At 39.7% G+C, this 19,330-nt stretch overlaps 1 protein-coding gene across 1 annotated transcript in view; it reads right to left on the bottom strand.

Annotated features, from left to right (window-relative positions):
- The window catches only part of LOC145400781 (metabotropic glutamate receptor 6-like), a 351,959-nt gene that overhangs the window by 315,672 nt on the left and 16,957 nt on the right, over positions 1-19,330 (bottom strand). The gene's annotated exons all lie outside the window — the stretch shown is intronic.

Genomic DNA, 19,330 nt, shown 5'->3' with positions numbered 1-19,330 from the left:
TCTGTGAATATCTTCCACACACCTTATACGTCCCCCATTTGCTTCAGTCCATATTTACTCAATCGCTCCTCCACTTCCCTCTTATATTCTGGCTTTCTCCCATCCTCTTGTAATGTTTCCACTCTCCTTCTATGAACTACTTCCTCCTGTTCTTCCCTTCTTCTATTTCTCCATTTCATTTGGACTTTGATTCTGACTACCACCAAGTGGTGGCAGAAAGTCCACTCCCCCAACCTCTATATATCCATCCATCCATGTACACACCTTCACATCTTGTCATCCACACTCACATAATTAATCATTGCCTTCCATTCATTCAGTTCACCACCCACCCTTCTCATCATTCGCCATATATACCAATGGATCATTTTGTGCCTGAAGAGGGTATTGGGTATTACCAACCCCCTCCTGGCACAAAATGTTCATGAAAGCACTGCCATTCTCATCCATTTCTGCAGACACACCCAACTAACGAACTACTTCATCCACTTTCACATTCCCTACTTTTTCATTCATATCGCCAATCAAAAACTCTCATTCCTTTAAACTTTTCCATGCACGCTTCCACATTTATCCAAAACTCTTCTCTCACTTTGCTTGCACAATCTTTCGTTGGCAAACACACACACACACACACACACACACACACACACACACACACACACACACACACACACACACACACACACACACACACACACATTTGTAGTCCAACTTTCAATCTTACCCACACAATCCTCTAGCCAACCAATCCATACTCTCTTTTATTCTCCTTCCATTTGTTACAACAATACAGACTCCTTCTTTTGCCCTCTCATTCTCACCTATTCCCACTCATATAACTCATCCATACTTCCATTCTCTCACACTCTCACCATCCTTTTACTTTCAGCTAATCCACATGCTTTCGCTTTAGCACCTTCAAGCACCTGGACAATCTCTTCTTCTTTCACCTCATCATTTGGAATCCTTACATTCCATGTAGTTATCCGCACCATGTCCTTTGTTCGGTCTTTAGTTGTCACCTTTTGGGCAGTCCTGGTCCGATGCTTCTTGTTCGAATTATTATTATTATTATTATTATTATTATTATTATATATATATATATATATATATATATATATATATATATATATATATATATATATATATATATATATATATATATATATATAACAAAACAGAGGAAGGAAAAACAAATGAACAAAAAATAAAATCCATGCACCAGATTACTGGTGTCCTCTGTTCATTAAATATCTGTAACAGTTAGACTTTAACAACTGTAGGTTGAAGTTTGGAGGGAAACAACTCTGGGGAAGCGAGTTCCAGAGAGATGCAGTTAGGGGAATGAAAGACTTTTGATAGGCAGAAGTTCTGCAGAATGGCTGAGTGACATTCCAGTCATGAGCGCTACCAGATGCCCGTGTAGCACGAGGGAAGGCATGGAGAGGTGGCACAATGGACGCAACTTCGTCAGAGCATTTGCTATAAAAATATCTGTAAAATAATGCAAGGGAGGCAACATTCCTTCTTACTTGCAGGGGAGGTAGTCTGTTAGTAATAGCAGGGTTATTAATAATTCTAACAGCTTTGTTCTGAATTTTGTCTAGTTGTTTTAATGCAACCTCTCCACATCCATTCCACAAGGGTGAGCAGTATTCAAGCTGAGAGCGCACATGACTCTTATAAATTATAGCTAACTGCTCGTCATTGAAGAAGTTATGGATTCTGTACAATAATCCAAGTTTCTTTGAGGCGGTTTTAGCAAGTGATCTGACATGAGAGGTCCAGCTGAGGGCATTGTTAAGCGAGACGCTGAGAATTTCAATACTTTTGGAAATGGGAATATTTGTAGCATTGAAGGTAATATACGATTCTGGCAATATCTGTCTATTAGTAAATTGTCTATATTTAGTTTTACTAGCATTAAATGAGACAAGGTTATTTTGTCCCCATTCACTGATCGTGGATAAGTCTTGGTTTAAAAAGATGGGTGTACAGAGTTGAGAGTTAGAGATAGCAGACTTTGTAAATGGATGTCGGAGTGTGAATGAACGATGAACTGTTGAGTCATCAGCATATGAATGGATGGGATTGTGGGTGACAGAATGAGGAACAGGGTTGGCGCCAGAACTGATCCCTGCGGCACACCGGCATTAATTGAGTGGAAATTGGAATATACATCATCTACTTTTACTCTTATTTTTCTGCTACAGAAATATGAGGAAATCAAAGGAACAAAAGAGTTTAGTCCATAGCAAGGGAGTATGGACAACAGGGAATGGTGCCACACTCTATCGAAAGATTTAGAAATATCCAGGGATACAGAGTGAGTTTCACCATGTAAGTCAACTGATTGATGGATGGTATGAGTCAGGAGATTGAGTTATGTCAATGGTGGATCTTTCTTGGCAAAATCCATACCGTCTATCACTAATTAAGTTGTTGGATTCTAGATGTTTAACTATGTGCTTATTAATTACAGTTTCAAAAACCTTACCAAGAGAAGATGTGACAGCTATTGGTCTAAAATCAGAGGGGTCAGGGGAACTTCCTTTTTCGGAATTGGGTGGATATTGGCTTCTTTCCATGAATTAGGGAATGAAGAAGTACGGATGCATATTCTGAAAAATTTAGCAAGAACAGAGGCAAGTTATGGGGAACACTTTTTCAAAACAATTAGCGGAATTCCATCTGTACCGTCGTATGTGCAAAGGCTCCTCCCTGACAATCAGGCTAGATGAAACAGAATCACTCAGGTCGTCTGCCCGGAGATCATAGAGAGTCATGTCTGTTGATTTTCCGAACTGGTACAACCAGATGTGGGTGCCGAGAGTCAGGAGGTGTTTGTAAACAGGCACATCGAGCCAAACTGCTGAGGCCTTGAGCTAAGGGCGAGATGGGCTGCCTTCTGCAGCTGGAGAAGGGGAGGACTCCACAATGTCCACCTTGGCCGAGGAGTCGGTCGATGCCTTCTCAGCCACTGAGACGGAGTCAGAAGGGTCCTGCCACTCCTCATATACTGAAGGCTGGTGGTGATCATCAGGCTCGAGAGTCTGAGCCATGGTCTTTTCCAGAGCCGGGTTGGTTTTCTGGTGGCAGTTGCGCCAATTCATCAAGGTTTCCAGCCACAGCCACTTCCATGGTGTCTGGCGGGGGGCAGTACGCTGTGGTTGTCGAGCCTGACGCTTTCGATGGCGGGAGGCACAATGTACACCAGTGGACAAATGAACCTGCAACACGTCAAGTGGTGGGTTGGCGATAGCTGATAACCTGCTGTAGTAAAATGTAACATTCTGTGTATGAACTTCCCCTCTTGTAACGGTGATCCTGATTGGCTGCTCTATTTTACAATGTTATTATGGAAAAGAAGAACAATCATTGATATATATGCTTGCACATGTGTATTAATAATTTGTACTGGTCTTCCTCACAATTTTTTTCTTAAAAATGTGTTGAATTTTAATAAAAAGAAAACACCAGATTTGGCAGTATATTACTCCCAGGCTTACCACACGATATCGTAAGGCCAGCGTGTATAATATTTGGTCATTGGAATTCAAGAGGTCTTGATGAAAATGTCTTCTATGTTAGTGCATTCTTATTGTTAAAGCAACGGCTGCCATAAAATAATGAAGGTAACTAACATATTAAACAGTGACAACAGTTGACAATCTTGCTTTGCAACCTCCACCCACAGTAGGCCTGTGACCAGTCGGGTCAGGGTGACCAACTGTTTCATTCCATATCACCTTGACATACGATACACTTCTATATCAAAACTAAATTTATTAGTTAGCGACCTCATTATGTCCTAATTAATATAAAAAATGTTACTGTGAGGTGTATAGCTAGGAGAGCAAGCCCTGCTTGAGCCCTCTATAAAAGTGATACATCTCCATGGAGTATGACTATTATGGCCATGGTTAGGATTACGGCAGCCTCAGCTAAATTCTAGCTGCCGTAATCCTAACCGCTTGCTTTTTATGGCAGTCTTAACCCACCATGGAACAACACCTTAGCAACTGCGATTCATAGCATCTTTCAAAATATTAGTCACTCACACCACATGCACTCAGTCACCCGTATCTTCCACATTCCACACTGGTGACCTTCGTCATGCTTACCCTCCTTATCACCTCCCACCACTACGACTTCTTCAAACCCTGACTGTATCTCACCACTATCTCTTGCTATAAACACATGATAGACAGTATACAAAGCCATAAAAAGTGATATAAAACCTGTCATGGTTTGTCCCTTGTCTCAAGAAGCAAGGATGATCTATATTTTAATTTGTGTTGTGAAGAATACTAAAAGAGTCCGCACCATACTAAGTATCAGGGACGGTATTTGTTACAATAATTGCCAGTGTTAAGCATGTATCCTTTAAGATTCTTCACGTAGCATATATAACATGATTAAGAGGTGACAATACTTGTATTAACAAGAATGGACAACATGGCTGTGGAATAAGTAAGTTTATGGTGAGTGTGAACTGAGGTAATGAGGGAGCTGTCTTGTTGCTGATTAGGCGGTTGGCGTTATTGATGATGATTCTGATGCTTTACAAAAATGAACAGGAGTAATATTAATGTATATGGTAATTTTGTTCACCAGTAGTTGAAAACACCATGAACCACAAGCGTGGGAATCATACCTCGAATTTATTTTAGTGCAAGAAATTTTAAAGTAAAGAGTTTTGGGTTCATTAAACAATCACTTTAGTGATGTCTTTACAAAGCTTTCATCTGACACACGTCAGTAAAAGTGATAACGTATTGTTTACATTTTATCGTTTGGAGAATCCTGATAAATTACTTTCCACCAAATATTCACAGTTGCATAATTATCAAACAGACTATAATAGTATGAAGTGGTTAGGATTACGGCAGCTAGAATATTGCGGTTAAATTGGTGGTGAAGTTGGGTTAGAAATAGATTAGGTTTAGTTAGGCTAAATTATGTTAGGTTAAGTTAGGTTAGATTAATACTGCTAGAATTCAGCTTAATCCGCTAGAATTTGGCGGTTATGTTTGGTGGTTCAGTTAGTTTGGAAATAAGTGAGGTTTGTTTGGGTTAGGTTACTGTAGGTTAGGTTAAGACTGCCATAAAAAGCAAGCAGTTAGGATTACGGCAGCTAGAATTTAGCTGAGGCTGCCGTAATCCTAACCATGGCCATAATAGTCATATTCCATGGAGATGTATCACTTTTATAGAGGGCTCAAGCAGGGCTTGCTCTCCTAGCTATACACCTCACAGTAACATTTTTTATATTAATTAGGACATAATGAGGTCGCTAACCAATAAATTTATTTTTGATATAGAAGTGTATCGTATGTCTATGTGATATGGAATGGAACAGTTGGTCACCCTGACTCGACTGGTCACAGGCCTACTGTGGGTGGAGGTTGGAGAGCAAGATTGTCAACTGTTGTCACTGTTTAATATCTGTTACCTTCATTATTTTATGGCAGCCGTTGCTTTAACAATATGAATGCACTAATATACAAATTAAGAAGGACATTTTCGTCAAGACCTCTTGAATTCCAATGACCAAATATTATACACGGTGGCCTTACAATATCGTGTGGTAAGCCTGGGAGTAAGATGCTACCAAATCTGGTGTTTTCTTTCTATTAAAATTCACTCTCCATCCATCAATCATCCAATCCTACATCTTTAAGAAAAAAAAAACTTGTGAGGAATACTAGTACAAATAAATGTGTATGCATATTTATCGACGATTATTCCTCTTTTCCATAACAACTACACCATAAAATACTGCAGCCATCAAGGATCACCATGACAATTGAGGAAGTTCATTCACAGAATTCCTCGCCTTACTGCGTCAACTTACCAGGTATCGCCAACCAACCACTTGATGTGTAGCAGGTTCATACGTCCGGGGATACACGTCAGGGGCGAGGCACTCAGGGATGACAAGGTGAGGCAGCTCATTCTCCTCGAAGATCTTAGGAACAAGAACATGAAAAGCCCTCTTGTCATCCCCATTTTCATCACCATGGCAACGTACATCTCAGTGATGGAGCTAACCTCTTCAGGAATACCAGGGACCCTGGCTTAGTGTTGCTAGGTAGGGAGACGCTGTCGTGCGTGGGCAGAACCTCGCACGGCTGTGCCCCTTGGCCCAGCATCATTCCGTGCTCAGTTCCCGTAGTAGTCCCACAAATGGAGAACACCACTTCGCCATCCCTGAGTGATCATTGGAGGTGCCGTGCATTGGGTGCAACAATAGCCTGGCGGTGCACGAAAACATCAGCACCAGCGTCTCAGCGCTTGATGAATCCGAACCTCGCCCTACAGTTGAACCAAACCACAGTTCCTTGAGTCGGCGATGTTTGCATGTCGAATAGAAAAGCCAACATCAACGGGTTGAAGGCAAAAGAGCATGAACACGTCTGACCTCTGGGACAGCTAGTCACGAACTCCTCTCTCTCTCTCTCTCTCTCTCTCTCTCTCTCATTCACACAGAAATAGCTGCCACATCCCTAGTCATCTCTATTGTTAAGAGAGAGATAGAGAGAAGCTGAGGCAGAATAAAACAGTATATCATGTGTAAAACTATTTCCATTCTGTTACCATGACAAAGTTGCTTGTCGAGACTGCGTGTAGTTAAAAATGTTGAGTGATCTTCAGCTGGAGAATGTTTGCCCGTATTTTTATTTACATTCACAAAGTGTTCCAGATGCTCCCCAGATGTCCTTATCTCTTACCGCTTCTGAGGAACGGCACGCTTCTCTGAGGATTTGCCGAAAGGATTTACCCGGACCTGGAGACGCTGTCCACAGTCATAACTTATTGGATCTGTGTTAACATTTTACAGTTTTACGTTCACAGCTGGATATGGCTACGTTCTGTAAGCGAAATGTAAAGCTTCCACTTTGTTTCAGTATTGGCAACAACTGCAAAACATAAAGAAATCTTATCTTGACTAATGCAAGAGAATTTCCTCGATGCATTCAGAAGGCCATATTAATATGTCCATTTCTCTCACAGTAAAGAATTCACTGTGAGACTTGCTGCTAAAACTGTCAGTGCCACCTAACCCAACGGTCAGAGAATTTCTATATATTTCCCCAGTAAGTAGAGGTTATTTCTTCATTACAATTGTTTTATTTTGCAGTTATTTGTACACACACACACACACACACACACACACACACACACACACACACACAATGATAGATAGATATACTCAGTATTTCCCCGGAGGAAAGGGCATAAATTTAGGACATAACAAATGAGGGAATTTCATGTAAATTACTCCCTATCAACATCAGTCACTTCCCCTCTTCCCCCAAGGGCCCAGGTCATTAAGTCAGTGTTTTATCATTTTACTATTTTTGTATTCTTTGTTTTATATTTCTAAATACATTTCAATTCTTTGTGTGATATTATCTTAAAAAAAAAAAAAAAAAATCTAACATCTTAACACTGCTAAACCTATCAAAACAATCGTTACCTTACATTAACGCCTAAAGACCTAACTAATTAACCCCAAACTCCTTACACTAATGGCTAAACTACCTGGACCAACAGAACACAATCGACTACAGCTATGAAATGCCTCACTGCATTACACGACTGCACTCATAACCTGCTGACTGTAATGTGAGGCACATTTATTATGTACAGGACATTCGTGTTTGAAAGAGAACCATAATAGGGTTGCCTACGTCCGGATTTTCCCGGATATGTCCTGCATTTAGGTGTCGAAATCTTCATCCGGAGGAATTTTGAAAATTCTCCAAGTCTGGAATTTCAGATTCCATCACTTTTTCTAGAAAAATTTAATATACCATTAAACTCTGTAATGACGAGAGAGAGAGAGAGAGAGAGAGAGAGAGAGAGAGAGAGACTTTAGCTGTTTTCGTCAGCTGGTATATTTTGCCATCTTAGTGCTAGCAGCTAGCTACAGTAAAATGTCCTGCATTTTCCTCTTGTTCAGCCACGAGCTTTTTCTTTCCGTATTCAGTGCTGTTATAGCCATAAAATAAATGGTAACTGCACACAATTATTGGCTTAGTTTTCATTTTTATGCTGTAGCATTTGTTATTGTTATGATCTTACCCTGCATCTAAGGTGCTTTAGCATTTGTCAGTCATGAACTATAGTCCTTCCAATACATCCAGATCGTTTGGGCGTTGTCCCGCACGGGAGTTCCTCTTTGCGTGACGCTGCCGAATCTGTACCAAAACACACCTCTCTGTTTCATGTCAGCTATTTACTACTTCTAAATGAAATGTATATATATATATATATATATATATATATATATATAATTCTGTAATAAGGCTATATAGTGTAAGAAAATGCCTATTGTTTTTAATAATAACAATGACTTTTTATAAATTCCTCAACACTTGGCAAGGTTGCTTTCCAACACTGTCACGCTTGTAGGAGAGTCAGTGAGGGTAGGTCAGGTGTCAATCCGCAGGTCACTTCCTCTCTGACCGCCATCAAAAATGAAAGTTCCTACCCCTACTGCAAGCCCTAGTTTGCTCCACAGTCGAGAAAAAAGAACTTATTTACAGCGTAAATAAGTATTTTTTAGAAGAGGGGGGACCTATAATTGATCCCTCAAAAGCTGTTGCTTGAACAGAAAAGACCACCAACGTGAGCGAAATAACAGTCAGACGAATTTGCACTTCCTTCAATCACCCCTGCATTACACATAAGTCACCAGCACAGCCTGTACCCGTCAATAATTTAGACGACTTCGACAAAAGTGTGGTGAGAAGAACCGTCTTAGGATTCTATGAAAGGAAGGAGATCCTCACACTGCATAAAATAAAAGAACTTAAGGAAAATATCTCCTTCAATGGATGCATTGAGTCCCTGCGCAAGATTCTCAGAGAGATTGGTTTCAAGTACAATAATAATTCATAAAACCGTATAGAGTTTTTATAAAAACAAATCTCCATAAACTGCAGATTTTATATGCAGAGAGAGAGACACACACACAGAGAGAGAGAGACAGACAGACAGACAGACAGACAGACAAAGTCAGGAGGCTTTTCCTCAAATTCTAATAATTCATAAAACCGTATAGACTTTTTACAGAAATAAATCTCCATAAAATGTTGATTTTATATGCAGAGAGAGAGAGAGAGAGAGAGAGGAAGATAGCTGGGAGTGAGGGTTAACCCATGTCTCTAATCTGATAATTGGCCCAGTAGAAACTGTGGCAATGTCGCACGTAGGGGAACTCCCGTGAGGGACAACACCTAAACGATCTGGATATTTTGGAAGGACTATAGCCAGTTTTGTACTGTGCCTGTTCTCCATTATATTGTAAAAAGATTAAAGACTGTGGTACAGTACAGCAGTATTGGTGTTTTATATACTGTGTACTGCATATATATATATATATATATATATATATATATATATATATATATATATATATATATATATATATAAAGGCTTCATAAAGCTAAAGGCCCTAGGTGAGTGTGTGCTGGGGGGTCGGGGGGTGGACATGGGTTTCAGCGTAGGCGTCCTGAATTTTGACTGTTCAGATATGGCAACCCTAGAACCATATGAGTCAGGAACTATATCACTTATGTCAACTATCAACCCCAATTAAGAAAACTTATAACACGAATATCTGTACAAAATGTGAAAGTCCGTGCCCGACAAAACACCACCGACTGAAAGTGCCCAATACTTCGCAATATGGCACACTTGCAGTTATCACCTGGTCACGGTCAAGCAGGCATGTAATTTAATACAGAGGAAATAAAAATGAGAAACAAATCTGTCATATTCGGAAAATACTTCATAAATGTCACCTGTGCATCCTAAGTAAAAAAATTAAATACATCCTTACACACAAAAGTAGAAACCACAACCATACAGCAACAAAAGTCTTATCACTTTGATCTGTCCGGTCGCCCTCAAAAAAGCTATCAATTCATCAGTCACACTACAATTCCCAGCACCCAATAAATTCAACAGCTTGACAAGACGTCTGCTGCACAGCACATACCAGACCAAATCACAGCCGTTTTAGCGATACAGTTACTGAATACTGATGTCTTTATGGGGGAAAATGGTCTCGCTTACACTTCCCCCCAAAACTCATCATTAAGCATGTAATTTTCTAAAACAAAATTGTGTTTTGCACCCATGTTTTCTTGGTTATATTTCTCTCATTATTTTCCCACCTTATGGTCTTTCCTCCAGGGTATATATATATATATATATATATATATATATATATATATATATATATATATATATATATATATATATATATATATGCGCACACATCACTCCAAATCACAACCTTTGTAGGGTACCAGTTACTGATGAGAGTTTATGGGACTAAAGAGCTTCCCTTACACTTTACCCCGGAAGGTTATCAGTAACCTTTTTTATATACCGGTTGTAACGTGGACCTGTCATGTAGTGGTAGAATGTGTTAGTGGTAATAAAGTTATTGTGATTACTGATTATTGTCCTGAAGAGTAATTGATTAATAATCAGTTACTGATGCTTTGCATATCATGTAATCATAAGCAGTATACAATGTATAATAGCAGTGCACATAAATATGCATTATAAATTTAAAGTAACAACAAACTACCTTCCATTCTTACATAAACTTACCAGCCTGTATATGAACGAAATTATCTTAGTCTGGCTCATATTATTGTACAGTATATAATTTACGATATATTTAACACAAATAGGGAATAAATTCAAACTTCTGACCACAAACTACTTTCCATTCTAAGGAAATAATCAGATCAACATCTTGTATATAAACGAAGTTTACTAATCTGATTTGTATACATTTATCTACTATTTAATACATTATATATATATATATATATATATATATATATATATATATATATATATATATATATATATTCCATCCATCATCCAATCCTACATTGCCCCTTGAGGAGCGAAGGAGCCCGGGGCTAGGCAGTTGGTCCCGATATTTAAGATGAGAGTGACCAGCCTCACTCATCCCTGAGTGGCATTACATGAGCAGTCAACCCCAACCATCCCTTGGATATAAACCTTCACCGGCTCAATCCGATTGGAGCGCGATAATTACCCACTAAACCACCAGGCGCCAAAATTTGGTTATATGGTTACCACACAGCGTATTAAATGGTTTCCTGGTGCACAGGAAACCATTTGGCTTGTCACTCAGTGTAGAGTCACCCACAGGCTGAAGGAAGTGGAAAGAATGAAGGAAAGAAAGACAGAAGAGGTAGTGTAAAGTCACCCGTAGGCAGAGGACAAGGAAAGAATGAAGGAAAGAAAGAAGAGAATGAAAGGAAAGAAAGAGCAGCACTACATCGAGTGAGTGTATATATATATATATATATATATATATATATATATATATATATATATATATATCTATAAATATATATATATATATATATATATATATATATATATATATATATATATATATATATATATATATATAACATGTTAAATAAATGAAACCTTGTCATTACAAACTACTATCCATTCCTAAGAAATAAACGTACCAACATTTTGTACATGAGCAACACGTATTAAAACCATGGGTCGAATCGATCTGTCTGTCTGTCTATCTGTCTGACTGTCGATCCATCTGTCTTGCATTTCTGTCGATCTACAGCCATATATTCTCATTCTCGGGTGAAGTTGCCACATACAAATCACTTCCATGTCAACCTGTTCTCCCCAGTCAAATACCTCTTGCACCAGTTCACACCACACTAATTCATATACTCCTCCATCTTACCCCACCACACTCACGTACAGGCTCCTAGTCAGTCTCATTCTCCATTCTCTCTATTTATTCAAACCTGCACATGGTATTTCTAGCACTTTCCGCACTTTTACTTAAAAATCACATGTGTGTGTGTGTGTGTGTGTGTGTGTGTGTGTTCATATTTACAGATATATATATTGTTACATAGCCTATGATTTCATCATCCTTTGTATAATTCTAACGTACAGTATGCTGCATGTTTGATCACGATTCGCCTCGTGGCTTCCCTAGTGACCAAGCTTCCGTGTTCTACCTCACTCCCCTCTTCTCCCCCTTATAGTAGAGTAAGTCGTTCTTTCAGTTGTTCAGAGCAGGAGTGTCAACTCTTTGTCCCCTGTGGCTTCATTTGCGCGACCTTCTTACAAGTTGTATCAAGCTCTGCCGGCCCCTATATAATGAGCTCAGTCTCTGCATTAATTGCCACTTAGATCTACTCATTTTGTTCACATCTCTGTCCTCCTCTGTACAGTTGTTATTATTTTTGAGAGTGCTCAGGAAGTCTCCAATCATCTAGCTGCTGTGTAATTTGAGTATAAGTGTTATTACATTTTTTCTTGTACTGTATAGCATAAGGTGTTGGTTCGTGGGCCTGGTGAGGTTTTTGTGATTAATGTAAAGTTTTACTATCAGCCAGTAGTAATAATATTTTGTATCTGTAATAATATATCTTGCATTAACTGAGCATTATCCGGTTTTCTCATTTTATCAGGGCTGACTTAGATAAATTTACTCTTGCTAATTTCGTGTTAATAGAGGCTATTGCAGTTAACCATATATTTAACCTGTTTTCTGCCATTACATTATCCTTATGAGTCCTGAATGTCTAGTTGTTAGTTTGAGCATTAAACTTTAACTTGCAATTTTACCTAACTCTTGTTTTGAACCTGGAACTTTGCGGGACAGTAGTGATTTTTAGTATTCTCACTTGAAGTTTTCATTATCTCTCTCTGTTCCGTAACATAAATTTGGCGACCTCTTATCAGGATATTCAGGATATTATCATAAAGATATTGGTGGAGGATTAGTGCCCCTCCCTGTAAAACAATTAACTCTAAGCCCTTGGCCACCCCATCTGGGATTACATGGCATCTGGCAATGAATGAATGAAATTTATTCATGATGTCTACTATTACTACGCTTGATGAAGCCAAAAATTTTTTGTCAAATGTGCAAACAGTGTGTGATGTAGAAAATCAGAACAAAGAATGAACTTAAGCTTGTTGCTCAACAATTGGGAATTGCTGTTCACTCTCATCATTCTAAAGATCAAATTGTTGACATGATTAATGAAAGCTTGTTAAATGTAACTCCTCCAGATGAGCAAACGCAGATTGAAATAGCTAGGTTACAGCTAGCCCTGCAGGAGGCTCGTGCTAAGCAGGCTGAGTTTCAGGCAAATGCTAAGGAGGCTGAGTTTCAGGCTCGTGCTAAGGAGGCTGAGTTTCAGGCAGAAGTTGAACTTGCTAGGATTCAGGCAGACCATGAGTATCGCATGAAACAAGGTGGAACTGGATCATCTAGCTCTGATGATTTTGATGTGGCTAAAAATGTTAAACTTGTCCCTCCTTTTAATGAATCTGATTTAACAAAGTATTTTCAGTTGTTTGAGAGGGTAGCTACAGGTTTTAATTGGCCCAAAAAGTATTGGCCAGTACTCCTTCAGACTGTTCTCACCGGTAAAGCTCAAGTAACTTATCCATCTTTGCCTCAGGATCAATCTGATAATTATGATGTAGTTAAGAGCTTGATTCTTAAGGCCTATGAGCTTGTTCCTGAAGCCTGTATAGTAAAATTTAGGACAACTTATAAGCAAGATAAGCAATCCCATGTTGAGTATGCAAAAATCAAAGAAGATCAGTTAGAGCAGTGGTTAAATTCTAAGAATGTAAATTCTGATTTTGATAAATTTAAGCAGATGATTTTGCTGGAGGACTTCAAAAGGTGTATTAATAATGATGTAAGCCTATATCTTGATGAGAAAAGAATAGATAATTTGTCTGATGCTGCAGTTTTAGCTGATGAATATGTTCTCACTCACAAGAGATATTCTGAAGAAAAAAGGAAAGCTGAGAGTAAGTACGTTGCCTCTACTCAAGAGTACAGGTAACAGGAAAGAGAATAAAGATGATGTTTCTCAGGAAGTAAATACCAGCTTCACCTCTAGGTTTCAGAAAAGTAAATGTACTTATTTGTAGTAAGCTTGGTCATACTATGGAGAAATGTTTCAGAAGACAGCGTGATGTGAACAAAAAGGAGTCTTTAAATATTCAGTCAATTGGTCTAGTGTCCACCCTTGAGAGTTCCCAGAATTCTTTAACCGAGTTAACTGAACCTGCTTTGAGGGGTAACTTAAATTCTCATGATGAAGCTCATCTTTTGAGCAGTAACGTGGGTGACACTCATGTGCTAATTTCCTGTCTGATGGTTTTGTCAGCCCTCTGGACAATAATGACAGGAAATCAGTTAAAATATATCGTGACACAGGTGCTTGCCAATCCCTTATGCTGACCAGTGTTCTAGGCTCTAATGTTAATTCCTCTGATGAAACTGTAATCTTACAAGTTGTAGGGAATAATTACTTCTCTGTCCCTCTGTGTAGAGTGAATTTAGAGTCTGGTTTTGTTAATGGTTCCGTTATGGTTGGGTTGGTTGAGACACTCCCAATGTCAGGTGTAATTTTCTTACTTGGAAATGATATTGGTGGAAGTCAAGTGTGTCCAGCTCCTCAGTTGTCTAGTGAACCAGTGACTGCAACCCAGGATTGTGATGTCCCTGATGTGTTCTCTGCATGTGCTGTCACTAGGGCTAAGTCTAAAGTTACTGGTGACTTAGAGGATAATGATGATGATGATGTTATCCTAGCTGACACTTTTCTTGCTAATTTGGACCACTCACCAGATGAGGCAGTACCTCGTAGTGTTGATAATTTGTCTCGTCAAGAGTTGGTTGAGTTGCAGGTTGCTGACCCTGAGTTGAAAGGTCTAGCTAACTCTGCTTGCAGTGAGGAAGAGTCAGCTGGTGCTTCTACTTGTTATTATATAAAGTCAGGAGTACTTATGAGGAAGTGGAGACCCCCAACAGTATCAGCCGACTGTGAATAGGAGGTTGTACATCAAGTTGTCATCCCTCGTGTTTGTAGGCAGGATATCATTAGAGTGGCTCATGATTCCAGTTTGGCAGGACACCTTGGAGTGAGGAAGACTGTGGCACTTATTTTGAAACACTTTTACTGGCCAGGTATCTTCAGAGATGTTTCCTGGTATTGTAAGTCTTGTTACACCTGTCAAGTTGTGGGGAAGTGTAATCAGACCGAAAAGGTTGCACCTCTAGATCCCATTCCTCCTTTTGAGGTGCATTCACCCGTGTATTGGTGGATATTGTGGGCCCTCTTCCTAAGACTTCTTCAGGATTTTCTTATGAGTTGACCCTGATTGATATGGCTACTCGTTATCCTGAAGCCATTCCACTTAGAAATATCTCAGCAAAGAACGTGGTTAAGGAAATGCTGGGGTTCTTCACCAAGTTGGGTCTGCCCAAGGAGGTACAGTCAGACCGGGGAAGTAATTTCATGTCAAATGTTTTCAAGCAGTCTCTGAAAGAGTTGGGCATCTCCTAGATCACGTCTTCAGCTTACCATCCCCAGACCCAAGGAGCACTGGAGAGATATCATTAAATGCTCAAATCAATGCTCAGGAAATACTGTTTGGAACATCAGAAAGACTGGGATAAAGGTCTTCCATTCGTTGTATTTGCCGCAAGAGAATCTCCAAATGAATCACTGGGCTTCTCACCCTTTGAACTACTGTTTGGCCATGAAGTAAGATGACCCCTTAAGCTACTCAAGGAATGCTGGCTGTCGGAGGAAGATGACGTCAACCTGCTGGAGTATGTGATGAAGTTCAAAGAACGGCTGTCCAGTGCTTTACAGCTGGCGAGAGAGAATTTAGGAGCTGCTCAGGAGAAGATGAAGACTTGGTATGATAAGAAGTCCAGGTTACGTCACTTTCAGCCAGGAGATCAGGTTTTGATTCTGCTACCGGTGCATGGGCAACCTCTTCAAGCCAAGTTTAGTGGTCCTTATTTCGTGGAGAAGAAACTCAGTGATGTCAACTATGTCATCGCCACACCAGATCGTAGAAAGAACAAGCAACTTTGTCACATCAACATGCTAAAGTTATATCACAGGCGGGACGAAAATAACCTAGTCTGCACCGTAGCTGTTCCACCCAAGTCTGCAAGTGAAGTTCTCCCATGCAGCATGAGCCTGAGTGATAGTTTGGGGAAGAATCCTGATATCATGAATGATCTCCAGACTAAGTTTTCTCATCTAGCTCCCGAGGAAAGGCAGGAGTTTTCGGCATTACTGCAGGAGTACCCGCAAGTGTTCCGTGGTACTCCAGGAAAAACCACTGTGTTGATGCATGATGTCGATGTTGGAGATGCAAAGCCAATTAAACTGATTCCTTACCGTGTGAACCCAGTGAAAGTTCCTCTCATCCAGAAGGAGCTTGGCTACCTGTTTTACCACAAGATGATTGAGCCCTGTCAGAGCGAGTGGAGTTCTCCTGTCACTCTAGTCCCTAAGCCAGGTGGGTCACAGCGGCTTTGCATCGACTACAGACGTGTTAATCAGATAACCAAAACAGACACTTACCCTCTCCCTCGTGTGGAAGATTGCATAGACAAGATCGGAAAAGCTAGGTACATAAGTAAGTTTGATTTGTTAAAGGGGTACTGGCAAGTACCTATGACTGAACGTGCTAGGGAGATCTCATGTTTTGTAACACTAGGAAAGACTTTTGCATGTTCTGTAATGCCATATGGTATGAAGAATGCACCAGCCACATTTCAGAAGCTCATGAATGTTGTAACAGAGGGTTTGGCAGGGTGTGTTGTTTATATTGATGATGTATTAATCTTCATTGACAACTGGAAAGATCACCTATGCCATGTCAGGAAATTTCTTGAGCGTTTGGTTCAGGCTAATCTTGTAGCTAATTTATCAAAGTGTGAGTTTGGTCAAGCTAAAGTTCAGTACCTTGGGTACGTAATTGGTGATGGACATGTTGCACCACCAGGAGCTAAGGTTCAGGTTATAAGTGATCTTCCCAGACCTAAAAGTAGGAAAGAGCTACAAAGATTTTTGGGAATGGTAGGTTATTACAGGAGATTTGTTCTTAACTTTTCAATTCTTGTATCACCACTTACAGTCTATCTATCTATCTATAGCCCGACGCCCTAATCCCGCAAAGGGTGGCCGCAGACAAAACGCCTCCAAGTCACTCTGTCACCCACCATTTGACTCCCCTCCCCCCAACTCACCCCCTCCTCCCTCATATACCTCTCAACTCCATCCCTCCACCTCATCCTCGGTCTACCCCTCCCTCTCCCTCCCTCCACCTCACCTACATACACCCTCTTAGTCAGTCTTTCATTCTCCATTCTCTCCACATGTCCAAACCACCTCAGTGTATTTCTCCTAATCTTTTCAATCACATCCACATCTACCCCACAACGTTCCTTCACTTCTTCATTCGTCAACCTGTCCCTCCACGTCACTCCACATGCTCCTCTCAAGTAACTCATTTCCACTGCTCTCACTCTTGACTTGTTCCCCTCTTGCAAGGTCCACGCCTCGCTTCCATACGTCAGGGTAGGGATCACAATACCATCATGCAGTGACTTCTTAACTTCCATACTCACCACTTACAGACCTACTGAAAAAGGGAGTTAAATTTGTCTGGACTGATAACTGTGAATCCTCTTTCAGCAAACTTAAAGCTATCCTATTAAGTCAGCCAGTGCTCGCTACTCCAAATCTTGCTAAGCCTTTTAAGATGGCTGTTGACGCAAGTGATACAGGAGCTAGGGCTGTTTGCTGCAAGAGGATGATCAGGGTATTGAACACCCTGTATCTTATTACAGTAAGAAGTTCACTCCACCTCAAAAGAACTACTCAACTATTGAGAAAGAGCTTTTGGCCTTGATTTTGGGTTTACAGCATTTTTCATTTTATTTGTGTTCTGGTTTTGACCCCATAGTCATTTATACCGATCATAACCCACTGAAATTCCTTAGTAAGTTTAAAGATAAAAATCAGAGATTGACAAGATGGAGTCTACTTCTTCAGGAGTATTCATTAGACATATAACATGTCAAGGGGAAAGAAAATGTTATTGCAGATTGCTTATCTAGACTTTAGACAGATTGTTTTAGAGTAATAAGAAATTTCCTTTGTAAATTTCTTTTTTTTTTTGTGGGGAGGTGTTACATAGCCTATGATTTCATCATCCTTTGTATAATTCTAACGTACAGTATGCTGCATGTTTGATCACGATTCGTCTCGTGGCTTCCCTAGTGACCAAGCTTCCGTGTTCTACCTCACTCCCCTCTTCTCCCCCTTATAGTAGAGTAAGTCGTTCTTTCTGTTGTTCAGAGCAGGAGTGTCAAGTCTTTGTCCCCTATGGCTTCATTTGCACATCCTTCTTACAAGTTGTATCAAGCTCTGCCGGCCCCTATATAATGAGCTCAGTCTCTGCATTAATTGCCACTTAGATCTACTCCTCATTTTGTTCACATCTCTGTCCTCCTCTGTACAGTTGTTATTTTTGTGAGTGCTCAGGAAGTCTCCAACCATCTAGCTGCTGTGTAATTTGAGTATAAGTGTTATTACATGTTTTTCTTGTACTGTATAGCATAAGGTGTTGGTTCGTGGGCATGGTGAGGTTTTTGTGATTAATGTAAAGTTTTACTGTCAGCCAGTAGTAATAATATTTTGTATCTGTATTAATATATCTTGCATTAACTGAGCATTATCCGGTTATCTCATTTTATCAGGGCTGACTTAGATAAATTTACTCTTGCTAATTTCGTGTTAATAGAGGCTATTGCAGTTAACCATATATTTAACCTGTTTTTTGCCATTACATTATCCTTATGAGTCCTGAATGTTTAGTTGTTAGTTTGAGCATTAAACTTTAACTTGTAATTTTACCTAACTCTTTTGTTTTGAACCTGGAACTTTGCGGGACAGTAGTGATTTTTAGTATTCTCACTTGAAGTTTTTATTATCTCTTTCTCTTCCGTCAATATTTTTATATATATATATATATATATATATATATATATATATATATATATATATATATATATATATATAATCATCATCATCATCATCAGCTATTACAAGTCCACTGCTGAACAAAGGCCTCCCCCAACCTTCTCCACGAATTCCTTGACTGAGCCAATCTTTGCCACGTTTTCCCTGCAAATTTCTTTATCTCATCCCTCCACCTTCTGTCTGGCCTTTTTCTGCTACGTTTACAACCTCTTGGTGTCCAGTTAGTCAACCTCTTGCTCCATCGATTATCCCTTGTTCTTGCTACATGGCCTGCCCACCTCCATTTCTGTTCTTTTTATAACTTCAATAATATCTTTGACTTTAGTCTGCTCTCTCACCCAAGTTCTTTTCCTGTCTCTGAAAGATATTCCCAACATTGACCTTTCCATTGCTCT

Source organism: Coenobita brevimanus, chromosome 53, assembly GCF_032717465.1.
Source record: "Coenobita brevimanus isolate Jiangsu-jjx chromosome 53, ASM3271746v2, whole genome shotgun sequence".
Lineage (NCBI taxonomy): Eukaryota > Metazoa > Arthropoda > Malacostraca > Decapoda > Coenobitidae > Coenobita > Coenobita brevimanus.
The sequence above is the reverse complement of the archived record's forward strand: the minus strand, read 5'-3'. Positions and strand labels throughout refer to the sequence as shown.